This window comes from Diceros bicornis, chromosome 3 (assembly GCF_020826845.1).
Source record: "Diceros bicornis minor isolate mBicDic1 chromosome 3, mDicBic1.mat.cur, whole genome shotgun sequence".
Taxonomy (NCBI): Eukaryota; Metazoa; Chordata; class Mammalia; order Perissodactyla; family Rhinocerotidae; genus Diceros; species Diceros bicornis.
Window position 1 is genome coordinate 79,343,491 of NC_080742.1, and position 12,783 is coordinate 79,356,273.

General features: G+C 39.6%; 1 long non-coding RNA gene across 2 annotated transcripts in view; it reads right to left on the reverse strand.

Moving 5' to 3' along the window:
• Positions 1–12,783, reverse strand: part of LOC131397364 (uncharacterized) — a 203,941-nt gene that overhangs the window by 73,808 nt on the left and 117,350 nt on the right. The gene's annotated exons all lie outside the window — the stretch shown is intronic.

The window sequence follows — 12,783 nt, forward strand, 5'->3', positions numbered from 1 at the left end:
CTCGCAAATTCTAGAGAAAGGTTTGGGACTCCTAATACTAGCCTAGAGATGAGGATGTGCCTGAGAAGATTCTGTTTTAGGTTCAAACATGTTGGGGCAACTGACTCTAATTGTGGAAGACCTCTGGGGAAGATCTCCAGGGATTTTTCACAGGGAAACAGCTATTTTTTCCAAGTAAATAAGGGAACGGTAATATTGGAACCATCAATTCAGAGTTTCTTCTGAGACACAAATGGGTACCACTTGTGTCAGGGAAGTTAAAGGACTCATTAGTTAACATCTAATTTTTCCCATCTTTGAAGTATTTACTATACATTTTCAGGAGCTACACAACAAATACAAGAAAGGGACGATCAATAAGAATTTGGAGTTTTTTTCACAAAGGAAAGGGAAAAGGAGAAGATGAGATGCTTCTTACAAGAAAGGGGAGAAGAAGTATGAGGATTTATACTAAGGAATAAAAGTTATCGAAATGAAGGAACAGGAGATTCTCTCAGGAACTCTTATGCCAAAAGGCAGAGGAGAAATTAAAAAGTAAGCATACTCTTGGGGCCGGCCTGGTGGCGCAAGTGGTTAAGTGTGCGCGCTTTGTTGTCACGGTCTGGAGTTTGCCGGTTCGGATCCCGGGCACGCACCGACACACAGCTTGTCAAGCCATGCTGTGGCGGCGTCACATATAAAGTAGAGGAAGATGGGCACAGATGTTAGCCCAGGGCCAGTCTTCCTCAGCAAAAAAAGAGGAGGATTGGCAGATGTTAGCTCAGGGCCCATCTTTCTCACAAAAAAAAAAAAAAGTAAGCATATCCACATTTATATTTGTGTTAAGATCAGGAACAGCAACCACTACTTTTATTGATTTTTTTTTTAATGACTAAGTTGGATGTTTTACAAGATGCATCTTTTCTTCTAGCAACAGCTAGAGGAGCCTCTGAGGGGGCTCTATGATTAACGACTACAGCCTCCACAGCTGGGAAGCGTATCTTTGTACGGTAACGTCAGCCCATTGTTTCTTCCCAGCCAAGCTATTCTGAGGGTTAGTTTTCCCAAACCCCAATACCCACTGCAGTTATTGTGCCCCCAACTAATCTATTCTCTGGCTAAATGCCTGGCTAAAGGCATTTCTGATATAATTCTTCAGATATACTTGTGACAAATCAACAAATGAAAGGACTTCCTGTTTATTATGGACTGAATGTTTGTGTCCCCCCAAAATTCATATGTTGAAATCCTAACCCCCAAGGTGATGGTATTAGAAGGTGGGGCCTTTGGGAGGTGATTAGGTCATCAGAGTGGAGTCCTCATGAATGGGATTAGCGCCCTTAAAAAAGAGACCCCAGAGGATCCCTTGACCCTTCAGCCATGTGAGGACACAGCAAGAAGACAGCCATCTATGAAGCAGCCTCCAGAACTATGAGCAATAAATTTCTGTTGTTTATAAGCCACCCAGTCTATGGTGCTTTGTTGTAGCAGCCTAAACTGACTAAGACATCATTTCAAAATGGTGTTCAGGGCACATGAAAGACCCCACTAAAGTTGTAAAAAAGTATATATATCTACCACAATAAAAAGACTATTATGGGCCTGAGAGATTTCAACAGATGTCTGGAAGCCAGAAAATGATGACGCACTGACCGATGAAGCTGAGCAGAGGCAGCTTACAGCCCAAAAGGTTCTCTGAGAGGGCTGCTACCGAGGAAGGAAGCAACTGACTTACCCAGTGAAATCCCAAAGAGGCTCTAAACTCAGAAAAAGCAAGTATAACACGAGACAGAAATGACAAGAATGGTAGAAAGAAGATTAACTGAAAAGTCTAAATATCAACAATTGTTCCTTCCATGCCTAATTCCTGTCTTTATAAGAAACAATAAACTTTATAGGCCCCCAAGCAAAAACTAAAAGTTTAAAAAGAGAGATGATTCTCTAAACTAATTAAACAAAATGTCTGGTGAGGACTAAACAGTGAGTGTGGTTCTGAGAACCCCAACGTCAAGCCCTCTTCACTCAGACACTTAGCGGCTCCCCAACACGAGGGCTGGCTCTGCGCCACCAGAGGGAAGCCTGCCAGTGGCAAGATGCACCCACACATACAGAACCCCAGTCAGCCTTAATGCCACCTCATCTTTACATGAATGAACAGTCAAGGATAAACACACATTTTTAAAAAGCCCACAACATGAAAGCAGAAAACCGAGATAAACGACAGAAAGACCCTGGAAGAACCAGAAAATTCAAGGAAGTGAAGATATTCTATAAAGAACTCAAAAAACAACTTTTATTCGTGTCCCTAGAGATATCTGAGAAGTGATAATCACATTCACATAACAACAGCAGCAACAACAACGACCTCACAAGAAATAACAATCCAAGGAAAAGGTCTACGGAATTAAAAACATGAGCCCCAACAACAAGTATTAGTGACTACTACATGCGCCTGGGGGCCCTAACCGCACAGCTGTGATTCTGATGATTTAATTCTATAACACAGACAATACCTTACCTAAGATGTGCTCTATTTACAGCACAGTCAGAAGTTTAAAATGGCACATGAACATGTTCATGGTAAGGAGACAGGGACACAATGCCCCACTGTGCATGAAAACCTGAGTCTGATTTTAGTTCCTCTGCTAGCTTGCAGGAATACCTGTAAGCCTCTCTCGACACCTCTGTCCCTTCCTACAGGAAGGGAGAAACCAAAGCTTGTGTTTTTAGAGTGACATAATGAAGACTCCTGGAAAGTATTAATAAGGAAGAACTAGCTTAAGGTGAAGACTTTAAGACACTAAAACATATTAATGAGGTACATGTGAAATCTTCCCTGGAGAACTTCACAAAAAAGATAAACATCCCTCTCATCTGGGTGATTTGCATACTGTCCCTCCTGAAAGTAGAGAGTGGGATTGGATCATTGGTTCAAAACCTACTATTCCCAAAGCCCTCTTTTCAGAAAAATCAAAAATTCTGTAATGCTCTATTTACTATTCTGAAACAAAATTCCTTGATAAATAATAACTAGTACATATCATTTTTAAAACATCAATACCCTAAATGTAATATGAAAGAGAAAATAAAAGAAAAACAATTTACTACAAAAATACTACATATTTCAATATGTGAATAATTTTCAGGTCCAAGTAACTATGTAATGAAATAGATGCTTACCACTTACTTATAAAGTACATGCTTGGATTGTGATTAGTCAAATCAGGAGCCTTCCATATTAAAAGTACAGGAAAACAAAAGAAAAGAGGTATAGGTGGACAACAGAACGAAAATGAGTATATATTCTGTGTATACTAAAAGTATGCAAAAGCTATCTTGTGTTTTTATGTAAAACGGAGTTAGATCTAGGCTCGGATAATTATAAACTGATTTTCGCCACATGAATATCCAATAGGACAGTTGAAAGTCACGAAGGATACAGGGCAATTCTTTCTGTTTTTTCCACTGGGGGACATCTAAAATCTCTGTCTCCCACCCATTAAACACTCTTCATTGTAGAACCAAACATGCCCTCTAATTTCTACTATGTCCCCTAGGGGGCAGTACTGTTCCCGTGATAACCTCTGGCTAGATGACCCGCGGGAGTTTCCTTCTAGCCTTCATATGCTATCACACTGAGATTCAAATCCTGAAGGACAAATCAGCAACATATCTAAAAAACATATTAACTTAATACGGAAAATGACTATCAAGAAATTAATATAGTTTAGGCTTACACCATTAACTATAGCCATATTCAATATTATTTCTTCTTTCTGAATTCAAGATAACTGGTTACCACTTCACACAGAATATGGAGTGAAAAGCTGTGTCTTTGTGACATTTATTAAAACAGCACAAAGTGATTCTGATTTTAGAATTTTTAACGTTCAAATCTGGTTAATTAATGATAAAAAGGGAATTTTTCATAGAACTCGACAACTCTCATTTCCTCAAAACAAGAATTGATGCATTCTTTCACATGTGGTCATTACAGGAAGGAGGGGGAGCCATTTACTGTAAAGGCCTTTCTGATGCAATTCTACCACCTCTTTCAAAGAGAGAATTCATCCAAGACGCCTTAGTCAGTTCTTCAAGAAAAATGCCACTGCGCTGAATATACACAGACTAAACCACATGCCTGAAGAGAAGCGGAGCTGATCCCACCACCAGAAAACAGGAGACAGGAGTGGCAGAGGCGGAGAGCTCATGTCAGAACAGATTAAGCATTATATCCCCAAACATGGCCTTTAATACAGGGAGAAGTCTGACACGTACGTAACATCATTGTTTTATAAACCAAACGCAAACATCGATTTCCCCTCTGCCCAACTTTTAAAGCATACTTCCTAAAAATTTGAGACTTCCGTTCTAAACCAGGAACCTATGTGTAATTAGTCTCTTAACAACTATAGTTATTTCATTTAAAAAATTTCATGCATAGAAAGAAAAACGGAATCCTCTACTTTAATACTTGAAAATGAAACTACGTTTGGCAGAGGGTGGATTTCACATCAAAAGGATGATAGACTGGGTAACACTATAAAGCAATTTAGACGGAAAAACTTACGACAATTAGTTCTGAGCTCTTTTCAGAGAGAGGACTAATTTTTCTAAAATCTCAAATCCACCCAAAGGAAAAAAAGGAACAATTTCTCCAATTTACCCTTACCTGGATTACCATTCATTCTTCCAAAGCCAGATGCACCTCCCTGTTTCTATGGAGGAGTCAACGCAAAGCCCAAAGCCCAGGAGTCACCCAAGACTCAGAGTTGATTGCTGCTGGAGCCTGAAATCCCCTTGATGAATGAAACTGCACACCGTAATATACACGTTCTGAGTGAGCTATTGGCTAAGTGAAGGCAACGCGTGTGGTAGTCTGATTTGCCACCTTCAGGGCATGCCTATTATATCCCACCTCAGAAAGATGAGACACACCACTCCTGAGTGAGTCAAAACTAGAAAGTGTTCGTTTTTTCTGTAGCATTCTCCCTAACACTAAGGAAACCACAGGGAGAACAAACCACAGTGAGATCTGACTCCTTCACCAGGCAATGTCAACGAAGAAAGAATTACTATGTCGACACTGGCAATTTGCAAATACATTTCACATCACTGCCAAAGTTTTTTTGTGTTCTATGACTGCCCAAAAGTTGTACATAGGTATAGACATGGTACACACATTTTTAAGTCAAGAATTCTGAGCCATGGTTTTGGAATGGTAAAAATTCTCAAAAGAAATTTAATCTTTATGCTACACTAACGATTAACTAAGAAATTAAAACCAAGAATAATGGAGCAACGGTGTAACTGATCTTCCCAGAACTGGAGGTTTTCAACATGTAGTCCTTGGACCATGTGCATTAGAATGACCTAAGACTGGATTCAGAACCTCTGGGATGGAGGCCAGGAATCTTCACGTTAACCAGCATTCTAGGTTATTCTTCTATACTTTAAAGTTTGAGGACTACCTTTCCTGTCAACGGAACTGAACAGCTGATTATAGCTGCTGCCACCTTCCTTTATTATTCATTTATTTTGTCTTTGCTTACTGCTGAAATCAGAAGCAAAAAGAACACTAACACCTCCTCAGGACAATTTGTGGCTTGAACTCCAGGAAAAAGAGGGCCAGTCTTGGTTCACCTGACCTCCCCTCCCCACCCACCTCTACTGCTCCACTAAAGAGAGAAAAGCTCAAGGTGCAGGACCTGAAAAATGCAGCATGTGACGCTGAATAAGAACATTACATGAAAGACGCTACCACTGGAAAACAAAAAAATACGCCACTAAAAACAAGAGGAGGAAGATGAGGGAGAAAGGACACTAATGTTTACTGACTGCTCAGTATATTCTAGGCACTACATCAGGAACTTTATATACAGTTTTCTTTGCCACAGAATTCTCACCAAAAAATAACGTCTTAGAAGTGTATGACCACACAAACTCAGGAGTCCACATCTGACAAGAGGGACAGGCCAGCAGTATATTCTCTGAGACTCTGCGTTGACTTGACATGCCCACCTCCACCCCCATCATCCTATGAACATAAAGGATTTGGAAAAAGGAAACTGAGAAACACTGTTGGAAATGTATTTACAAGGATATCATCTTTCCATGGGTCTTGTTCCTGGTTCCCTCTTTATCCAACCTGAGATTGTGTGACCTTGCAGCAAATTCAGAGTCCATCATCTCGTCTCCATTTTAACCAGTCAATTTACTTCATTCCAAAGTGCTGGGGGGAATCCCATTATTATAATATGAATACAAAAATGTTATTTGAACATCATCAACAACTATGAAAATTCCGATTTACTTTAATAAAAAGGGTTTTACCTTTTCCTCCAGTATGTATAAAGTTCCTCAGGAAACTTTCTGGGTAAGGGGATCCCAGCTTAGAACACAGTGGATTTATGAACAAGCTCTTCCTAGTGGTCCCCTCTGTGTTTGAGGATGACTGTGCACTCTGACATCTTAACACAGGCACGACAATAAGGAGGCTGACTTGATACCTTTAACTTTTTACTATGAGCTGATCTAGTGTATTTGGTGTTCCGAGTATTTTGCCTAATAGGTAAACTCTGGATCTGTCAGGGCAGTGGTTCTCAAACTGTACATTAGCACTGGGACCCCTCTTATTCCCCCAGATGAATGAAATCTTAGGTGAAAGCCCAATATATGCACTAGATGAAAGCAGGGCATCCTCGGTTGATGTGGTGGGCTAGAGGATGCAGGGTCCTTCCTTCTTTGGGCCTGCTTACTCATCTCACCCCACAGGGTGGCTACTGAGGCAACACTGCCAAACCCCAAGGACTCTATTTCATCTTGTTTCAGATCTTGGTGATTTTTTAAAATTGGTACTTTTTCATTTTATTCTATGTATGCCTTTCTGTTTCAAAGTCGGGCACACAGAAAACTTTTAAAACGCCATGTCAAAGTCATATTTCAAATGCTGCTTACTACATTAAGCTTAGGGATTCTTTTTTTTTTTTTTTGCTGAGGAAGATCCACCCTGAGCTAACATCTGTTGCCAACCTTCCTCTTTTTTTGCTTGAGAAAGATTCGCCCTGAGCTAACATCTGTTGCCAATCTTCCTCTTTTTCTTGCTTGAGCAAGATTCACCCTGACTAACATCTATGCCAATCTTTCTCTGTGTTGTAAGGTGGGTCGCTGCCACAGCCTGGCTGATGAGTGGTGTAGGTCTGTGCCTGGGATCTGAACCTATGAACCCAGGATGCCGAAGTGGAGCACGCTGAACTTAACCACTACACCACAGGGCCAGCTCCAAGGGATTCTTAATAGCTTGTGCAGACTCTAACTTAAAAATTACAATCTCTATTTGTACCTCTTTGGCAACAACACCCTAGCATAGTTGCAAGTTCAAGGTCACTTTATAAACACAAAATTTTGTTAGGATAATGCATTTTAAATGAAAGAGAATATCATCACAATATATAAGACTCCTTGCCATGATTTCACTTTCATCAGTGGCCATTAGCTTGCTACATATGGTACAATAAGTTTCAGACTATATACTAAAACTCAAGCCAAAAAAAAAAAAAGATATTACCCTGAGATTTAAAATGAGGAATGAATTTAAAGTGTTGCTAGGTAATCATTATCAAAAAAAGAATTAATACTAGGTCAGCACAGAGGACAAAGACTGAAATACCTTCATGAAGAGCCAATACTTCTAAAATTCTGCTAACAGGAAAATCTAATAGCCTTTTGTTTTTAAACATTTTCTGACTGCTGTTTCCCAGTCTTAAAAAAAATAATACATCTTTATCAGGCAAAGCCATCACATTTCAAGTGTCCGTTTGAGAAAACGGCCAGAGTGAAGGGGCGTCCTGGGTCACCTAGGACCGCCAACTTGAATCCAGGAAAAGTCCCAATGTTTTGTAATCAACTGTCCCTCAGAATTAACATAGTGTTTAAAAGCAGCAAACTTTATGTCCAAGGCTGTGTCATAAACACCTACATATATAAAAGGGATAAAGTGATTTGTCATTTCAAAATCCATGCTTAGGGCCGGCCCTGTGGCTTAGCGGCTAAGCGCGCGAGCTCCGCTACTGGCGGCCTGGGTTCAGATCCCGGTCGCGCACCGATGCACTGCTGCTCCAGCCACGCTGAGGCTGCGTTCCACATACAGCAACTAGAAGGATGTGCAACTATGACATACAACTATCTACTGGGGCTTTGGGGGAAAAAAAAGGAGGAGGATTGGCAATAGATGTTAGCTCAGAGCTGGTCTTCCTCAGCAAAAAGAGGAGGATTAGCATGGATGTTAGCTCAGGGCTGATCTTCCTCAAAAAATAAATAAATAAATAAAATACTTAAAAAACAAAAAAAAAATCTATGCTTAACCATACTCTCATTTTCATACTTAACCATACTCTTATTTTACTCTTATTTTCAGAACACTCTGAGTTCTCCTATGATTTCCATTTTAATTAATTATTGAAAATAATTATAGAAGCAGTCTAGTAGCACTTAGATGATTTTTAAATAGCCAATGTCTTTCCAGGAACAGAAGCATGGTTAAAAGAAATAATGACATCAAGTAGTCCTTAAATACCCTCTATGTTCCCAAAAGGTATCCACGTTGGTGGTTTAGGACTGGAACTACTCTTCTCTTAGGAATGATGCTGTTAATGATAGTTAGAACCCAGGTCATTCTACAAAATTTATTTCACTTATGATATATCTGTAATACTATATATCTGAAATGAAATGTATATTGTAACTGTGTTGCAATACTAGTAATTATATAAGGAATAAAATAATAGAATAATGATTTTTATTTTTCTGTATGCAAATGTGTAAGAAGGTGCAATTACAAGAGGATGAACCAGACTGAGGCACTTAAGAGAGCTGAAAGTTTATGACACTGGTTATTATACCTTATTTTACCTCCAAATATACTGCGTTCTTTTCTTTTGATAACAATTATATCCCCACACTTGAGCTCATCAGCTAACACTAGTGCTACTGGGGGCTCTCCAAAATTGAACAAAGAGAGAAGAAAGAAAAAAAGTTTAGAAAGAAAGAGAGATTTACTCGAAATATATAAGAAATGCGATAAAGAAGTACGTGCGGAATTAACCAAGACCATGACCTGAAAAGGGGCAGGAAAAGAACAGAATATAATATTCCCAGTTCCGCCAAGTTAGATGGAAAAGGTGTTGGATTAGACATGATACCTGAGCCAGGAGAGCGTGGCGCTGCGTGGAGCAGGGGGTAGGGGAGGCTCACCAAAGGCAACATGTGACTGGTCATGTGCGTGACCAGAGCACATGCAAAGCAAGTGTTTATAATCTGGGAAGGCCTTGTGTGATCAACTTCGTAAGAATCTCGTTGTCAGTCTTTCAAAGAAGTAGGTCTTTGGTCTGGCTGGTGACTCAGTTGAAGAGAACAGAGAGTCAGGACTCAGTATGGGGTAGTGGTATATATTCAGCTTCATGGTCACAGAGCACAAACAGCTCTAAGTGGTAAACTCCCACACGGATGGTGCTGGCCAAAGAAGGAACAAACCAAAGCCTATGGACAGCTCAGGACAAGGCAACAGCTCTCAAGAGCTCTGTGCTAACATTAAAATCCTTTCTCTGCATGACACTCAATTCCTTATTTAATTGGAGAGGGGTGGGCAGAGTAGAAGTTAGGTATCACAAATGGAAAAACTTGTTACGATTATCATACCTAATCTTACTGAAAATGACTACTGGACCCTATCTTATAGTAATATGAGTTTTATGCATTTTTTTAATGTTCCAAATGTGCTAAAAGTGAATCTGAAGTACAGTAATATTTAAAGGCCTTTTAAATGACAACACAACTGTGGCTTTACTAAATAGACTGGTGGCATTTAAAAGTGTGTGTGTGTGCGCACGCGCGCGCTTAAAGCTGGTGAAGTCCAGTTCCAGTATCAGGGAAAGTTAGGACGAGAATGACGAGGAAGGGAATATTGGTTATAACCAAAGGTATCCCCCTCTTTGGCTCTGGGCAAGAGTCAAATCGGTCTAACGCACTGTTTTTCAAACTGCAAGGTGATCCATTAGAGAGTTATAAAATAACTTGAATGCATTGCAAGCAGCATTTTTACAAAAATGAAACAGAATAGAAAAAAATAGAAATTAAGATTTCATCACATCTAGTGTAACTATTGTTTCACAAAACAGTCGTTTCATTATGTGTGTATGTTGCATGTACGTTTTCATGATGTAAAACATAATCTTTCCATGAGTCCCAGGAAAGAAAATGGTTTATTAGGAAGAAGATTAAAGATCATGTTTGAAATGAGGTGGGAGGATCATGTGTGGATTTAACTTAAATCGGTGCTATGCCTACATGGCCTCATCTTGAAAACTAACCCACAAAGATGCATTTACATCACAAATCAACAATTCTAAAGATACCACACAAGTCACTACTCTCTCCTTCACCCAGTTTAGTGTCTATTCTTCCTACATGGGAGTTATGAAGAGACAATGAAATTAAAAAAAATTAAATAGGGTCATATTTTATAACGTCATATATTATAACAACAGCTAACACGTACTGAGTGCTGAGTTGCCTGATGGAGTTCTAAGTACTTTACAATAACCCCATATTAGTAAATAATAATATTATCCACGTTTTACAGATGAAGAATCTAAGAAATGAAGGCAATTGCCTAAGAGGCAGAGCCAGTATCTGAACCCAGAGAGTCTGGATCCAGAGTCCTCACTCTTAATGTCTAGTATCCTTTTAAGTTAACACCACACCCATCCATAATTGAGAGTAAGACGGCGACTCTGGGGAGAAACGAGGGAATAAACGCATAGGGAAACTGGAACTCCGAAGGCAAACTTATGCCAGTAACGCTAGCACCCTGGCTTTGCTGTCTCTCCTAACTTCCCCTGCTCTTCAAGGACAAGCCTGTCTATGCCAGAGATGAGGAGCCTCTTCTTTACTTTGACACCCTTATGCATCCTGAACACGCCGCCCAGCAAATTAGCTCAAACTCCATCTCTTTCTTCCCTCCCTAGAAAACTTGTAAGAATGCGACTGAGTGGGTCCCTACTTCTCTGTAATGAATCTAACTCTTATTTACTTAAAGGGTAAAGAGAATTCATTCTCAGGTGCTGGTAGTTAAACTTTTATATTAGCCTATCATTTCCGACACATGTTCCACGTCTCATCTCCACCACCAGTGAATCCAGTAGCCGTAGGGGTTACTGCCCGGCTAGGTGATACAGCGCTCGAAGGAGGACCTCTTTCTTTGCAGCCACTTGTGTTACTCTCCTCATTGGTTTCAAGTAGGATCCAAAGAAATCGCAGGTATAATATACACTGTGACGAGCGCACCATCGTGTTTCAGGAAAATATGAAAGAATTATGTACCAAAGACTTCTCTTTCCTCCAATCTACCCACCCTTGTCTTCAGGTTATATAGCCCTGTAGATAAGGCCTATACAGATAGATTAAAATAAATAAAAATCAACAACATTCTTGGTAGCATGGTTACCTTTCCTAGCTACCAGGTCCATGAGTAAGAACCTAAAATACTGCGGTTTAAATGCTGGGGAAACACTCTATGCTCCCACATATTCAAAGAAGGAAGCACTGTTCCTCCTCTTATATCATCTGAACTAAAACGACCAGTGCAAATGGATCTGGAACAAAAGGGAAACAATATCTAGGTCTTTGTGTGACCACTACAACTGGACCACATAATTTGGAACTTTTCTCATGAAAGTGCCTTGTGGCCAAATAAACATAGTATCTCCCAAACTTAAAAAAAAAAACTAATTCATAATGGTGCATGGTACATTGTGATGTAGAGAATTAAATTATTAGAATAATTCAGGATGCTTTCAAAATACAATGAAATCCTCATATAACAGGCAAAATCTGAGGCTTACGTGCATTGTGTCCACACTTGACCACACTCCACCATATACACCTTCTGCAAGTGGTCTGTTACAAGGAAGGCAATGGTTTAACACTCCTTTTTAAAAATACTTATAGGGCTGAGTGCTGTCAAAATACAATTTCTAATTGAATAATAACTGTCTACATGCTGGTGTGAATGTCATACCAGAAGCCGGAAATGTAATTTTACTATTTATCACTATAATAATTTTTAGGTTACTTTTAGGTATATTTAGGTTACTTCTTTTCCAGGTCAGATTAAACTGTTTATTTCTACCAGGTATTCATTATGTCTAAAACCAATACTTTTCACATGGGCTAGGGTACATTTTCTGCAGTTTTTTTAAAAAAAGAAAGGATGATTCAAGTAGGTACCAATCTAGTCGATCAGCTTCTAAGAAAGATACAGCTTTTGGATAAAAGAGTAGTAATGTCTGCACTTTACAAATATGACACTTTTTACTAGTGGTATTACATATTGGGACTTTTTTGGTGATGATGCTCATTTTCCTGCCCCGTTTACCCTGCTTTATGAACTGTACTTGGGATCAAGAGCATTCATTTTCCACCTGGCTGTGGGAATTCCATTTTTCTTAATTGGGAAGCTGCACAATTTATGGGGCAGGGGAGTCCAATGTGAAACTGTAGCCTCAGCAAGCACAGTACACTAATAATAAGTTAATGCTCAACACTAAAACTGCTTCTATTCAGTAGAACATAACGTGGATAATAACCTTCTAAAGAGGAGCATTTTGTTTATTGAGAGGATCTGCCAGAGGTCTCCCTAGAATATAGTAATTGGGGGTGTTGTTTTCTGGGTTGAATAGGGGTAGACACAGCTGAGAAAGACATGGAACTTCTCAGGGAGCAACTGTTGCTAGAAAAGGAAGTGGT